General features: G+C 42.4%; 1 non-coding gene across 1 annotated transcript; it reads right to left on the bottom strand.

The window, feature by feature from the left end:
* Nucleotides 1-201: 201 nt before the first annotated feature.
* On the bottom strand, nt 202-309 carry LOC112724935 (small nucleolar RNA R71). The gene has a single exon (XR_003164074.1). It is a non-coding gene; the product is annotated as a small nucleolar RNA R71 (small nucleolar RNA).
* Between the last annotated feature and the right edge of the window lie 4,659 nt (nt 310-4,968).

The following is a 4,968-nucleotide window of genomic DNA, read 5'->3' as shown; positions in this document are numbered from 1 at the left end:
TTAACTGAATTCTTGTAGATATGTGATACTGTTAAGACTAATGGAGTAGATCCTGAAGTCTACAGGCTCATGCTTTTCCCCTTTGCTGTAAGAGACAGAGCTAGATTATGGTTGGACTCTCAACCTAAAGACAGCCTGAACTCGTGGGATAAGCTGGTCACGGCTTTCTTAGCCAAGTACTTTCCTCCTCAAAAGCTGAGCAAGCTTAGAGCTAATGTTCAAACCTTCAGACAGAAAGAAGGTGAATCCCTCTATGAAGCTTGGGAAAGATACAAACAGTTGACCAAAAAGTGTCCTTCTGACATGCTTTCAGAATGGACCATCCTGGATATATTCTATGATGGTTTATCTGAGCTATCAAAGATGTCACTGGACACTTCTGCAGGTGGATCCATTCACCTAAAGAAAACGCCTGCAGAAGCTCAAGAACTCATTGACATGGTTGCTAATAACCAGTTCATGTACACTTCTGAAAGGAATCCTGTGAGTAATGGGACGCCTATGAAGAATGGAGTTCTTGAAGTTGATACTCTGAATGTCATATTGGCTCAGAATAAAATATTGACTCAGCAAGTCAATATGATCTCTCAGAGTTTGCATGGAATGCAAGCTGCATCCAACAATACTCAAGAGGCATCTTCTGAAGAAGAAGCCTATGATCCTGAGAACCCTGCAATAGCAGAGGTAAATTACTTAGGTGAACCTTATGGAAACACCTATAACTCAACATGGAGAAATCATCCAAATTTCTCATGGAAGGATCAAAAGCCTCAACAAGGCTTTAATAATGGTGGAAGAAACAGATTTAGCAATAGCAAGCCTTTTCCATCATCAACTCAGCAACAGACAGAGAAATCTGAACAAAATACTTCTAATTTAGCAAATTTAGTCTCTGATCTGTCCAAGGCCACTGTAAGTTTCATGAATGAAACAAGGTCTTCCATTAGAAACTTGGAAGCACAAGTGGGCCAGCAGAGTAAAAGGATCACTGAAATCCCTCCTAGTACTCTCCCAAGCAATACAGAAGAGAATCCAAAAAGAGAGTGCAAGGCCATTGACATAAGCACCTTGGCCGAACCTGTGAGGAGAGGAGAGGACGTGAATCCCAAGGGGGAAGACCTCCTGGGACATCCAGTGATCAATAAAGAGCTTCCCTCTGAGGAACCAAAGGACTCTGAGGCTCATCTAGAGACCATAGAGATTCCATTGAACTTCCTTATGCCCTTCATGAGCTCTGATGAGTATTCCTCTTCTGAAGAGAATGAGGATGTTACTGATGAGCAAACTGCCAAGTTTCTTGGTGCAATCATGAAGCTGAATGCCAAATTATTTGGCATTGATACTTGGGAAGTTGAACCTCCCTTGTTCATCAATGAACTGAGTGATCTGGATCAACTGACATTACCTCAGAAGAGACAGGATCCTGGAAAGTTCATAATACCATGTACCATAGGCACTATGATCTTTAAAGCTCTGTGTGACCTTGGTTCAGGAATAAACCTCATGCCCCTCTCTGTAATAGAGAAACTGGGAATCTATGGGGTGCAAGCTGCTAAAATCTCACTAGAGATGGCAGACAGCTCAAGAAAACAGGCTTATGGACAAGTAGAAGATGTATTAGTAAAGGTTGAGGGCCTTTACATACCTACTGATTTCATAGTCCTGGATACTGGAAAGGAAGAGGATGAATCCATCATCCTAGGAAGACCTTTCCTGGCCACAGCAAGAGCTGTGATTGATGTTGACAGAGGTGAAATAGTCCTTCAATGGAATGAGGACTCCCTTGTGTTTAAAACTCAAGGATCTCCCTCTACAACTATGGAGAGGAAGCAGAAAAAGCTTCTCTCCAAGCAGAGTCAACCAAAGCCCCACAGTCAAACTCTAAGTTTGGTGTTGGGAGGCCACAACCAAACTCTAAGTTTGGTGTTGAACTCCCATATCCAAACTCTAAGTTTGGTGTTGGAGAGTTTCAACAAAGCTCTGCACATCTGTGAGGCTCCATGAGAGCCCACTGTCAAGCTATTGACATTAAAGAAGCGCTTGTTGGGAGGCAACCCAATGTTTATCTAATTCTTATTTTTATTGTTTTTCATGTTTTCTTAGGTTCATGATCATGTGGAGTCACAAAATAAATATAAAAATTGAAAACGGAATCAAAAACAGCAGAAGAAAAATCACACCCTGGAGGAGCATCTGTCTGGCGTTCAGCGCCAGAACAGAGCATGGTTCTGGCGCTGAACGCCCAAAATGGGCAGCTTCTAGGTGCTGAATGCCAGAACAAGCATGGTTCTGGTGTTCAAACACCAGAAATGGCACACAAATGGGCGTTGAACGCCCAAAATGGCCACCAACCTGGCGCTGAACGCCCAGAGTTGGGTACAAAGGCATTTTTACATGCCTAATGGGTGCAGGGATGTAAATGCCTTGACACCTCAGGATCCACTCAGGATCTGTGGACCCCACAGGATCCACTCAAGATCTGTGGACCCCACAGGATCCCCACCTACCTCCACTCACTTCTTCTCACCACTCTCTTTCACACAACCCCATAAACACTCTTCCCCAAAAACCCTTCACCAATCACCTCAAACTCTCTTCCCCATCACCTCTTCACCACTCACATCCATCCACTCTTCCCCATAAAACTACCTCATAAACTCCACCTACCTTCAAAATTCAAAACCAATTTCCCACCCAAACCCACCCATATGGCCGAACCTTAACCCCCCCTCCCTTCCCTATATAAAGCCCTCTATTCTTCATCAAATTCACACAACACACCCCTCTACACCCTTCTTGGCCGAAACCACATCTCCCTCTCCCTCTCCATATTTCTTCTTCTTCTTCTTCTTCTTCTATTCTTTTGTTTATTGCTCGAGGGCGAGCAATATTCTAAGTTTGGTGTGGTAAAAGCATAGCTTTTTTTGTTTTTCCATTACCATTGATGGCATCTAAGACCGAAGAATCCTCTAGAAGAGGGAAAGGGAAGATAAAAGCTTCCACATCCGAGTCATGGGAGATGGAAAGGTTCATCTCCAAAGCCCATCAAGACCACTTCTATGATGTTGTGGCCAAAAAGAAGGTGGTCCCTGAGGTCCCTTTTAAACTCAAAAGAAATGAGTATCCGGAGATCCGACATGAAATTCAAAGAAGAGGTTTGGAAGTTCTAACAAATCCCATCCAACAAGTCGGCATCCTAATGGTTCAAGAGTTCTATGCCAATACATGGATCACCAAGAACCATGATCAAAGTAAGAACCCGGATCCAAAGAACTATGTTACAATGGTTCGGGGGAAATACTTAGATTTTAGTCCGGAAAATGTGAGGTTGGCGTTCAACTTGCCATACATGGAAGAGAACGCACGCCCCTACACAAGGAGAGTCAACTTTGATCAAAGGTTGGACCAAGTCCTTATGGACATATGTGTAGAAGGAGCTCAATGGAAGGTTGACTCCAAAGGCAAGCCGGTTCAACTAAGAAGATTGGACCTCAAGCCTATAGCTAGAGGATGGTTGGAGTTCATTCAATGCTCAATCATTCCCACTAGCAACCGGTCTGAAGTTACTATAGACCGGGCCATCATGATCCATAGCATCATGATTGGAGAAGAGGTGGAAGTTCATGAGATTATACCTCAAGAACTCTACAAGGTGGCTGACAAGTCCTCCACTATGGCAAGGTTAGCCTTCCCTCACCTCATTTGCCATCTATGTTACTCAGCTGGAGCTTTCATAGAAGGAGACATTCCTATTAAGGAAGAGAAGCCCATCACTAAGAAAAAGATGGAGCAAGCAAGAGAGCCCATTCATGGAGCTCAAGAGGCGCAAGAAGCTCACCACCATGAGATCCCGGAGATGCCTCAAATGCACTTTCCTCCACAAAATTATTGGGAGCAAATCAACACCTCCCTAGGAGAATTGAGTTCCAATATGGGACAACTAAGGGTGGAACATCAAGAGCACTCCATCATGCTTCATGAAATAAGAGAAGATCAAAAAGCAATGAGGGAGGAGCAACAAAGACAAGGAAGAGACATAGAAGAGCTCAAGGACATCATTGGTTCCTCAAGAAGGAAACGCCACCATCACTAAGGTGGATTCATTCCTTGTTCTTCTTTCTTCTGTTTTTCGTTTTATATGTTATGTGCTTATCTATGTTTGTGTCTTCATTACATGATCATTAGTAGTTAGTAACTTTGTCTTAAAGTTATGAATGTCCTATGAATCCATCACCTCTCTTAAATGGAAAATGTTTTAATTCAAAAGAACAAGAAGTACATGAGTTTCGAATTTATCCTTGAACTTAGCTTAATTATATTGATGTGGTGACAATGCTTCTTGTTTTCTGAATGTATGCTTGAACAGTGCATATGTCTTTTGAAGTTGTGGTTTAAGAATGTTAAATATGTTGGCTCTTGAAAGAATGATGACTAGGAGACATGTTATTTGATAATCTGAAAAATCATAAAAATGATTCTTGAAGCAAGAAAAAGCAGCAAAGAACAAAGCTTGCAGAAAAAAAAGAAGAAAAAAAAGGAGCGAAAAAAAATAGAAAGAAAAAGAAAAAGCAAGCAGAAAAAGCCAATAACCCTTAAAACCAAAAGGCAAGGGCAAATAAAAAGGATCCCAAGGCTTTGAGCATCAGTGGATAGGAGGGCCTAAAGGAATAAAATCCTGGTCTAAGCGGCTAAACCAAGCTGTCCCTAACCATGTGCTTGTGGCGTGTAGGTGTCAAGTGAAAACTTGAGACTGAGCGGTTAAAGTCAAGGTCCAAAGCAAACAAAGAGTGTGCTTAAGAACCCTGGACACCTCTAATTGGGGACTTTAGCAAAGCTGAGTCACAATCTGAAAAGGTTCACCCAATTATGTGTCTGTGGCATTTATGTATCCGGTGGTAATACTGGAAAACAAAGTGCTTAGGGCCACGGCCAAGACTCATAAAGGAGCTGTGTTCAAGAATCATCATA

This window comes from Arachis hypogaea, chromosome 11 (genome assembly GCF_003086295.3).
Source record: "Arachis hypogaea cultivar Tifrunner chromosome 11, arahy.Tifrunner.gnm2.J5K5, whole genome shotgun sequence".
Taxonomy (NCBI): domain Eukaryota; kingdom Viridiplantae; phylum Streptophyta; class Magnoliopsida; order Fabales; family Fabaceae; genus Arachis; species Arachis hypogaea.
The sequence above is the reverse complement of the archived record's forward strand: the minus strand, read 5'-3'. Positions and strand labels throughout refer to the sequence as shown.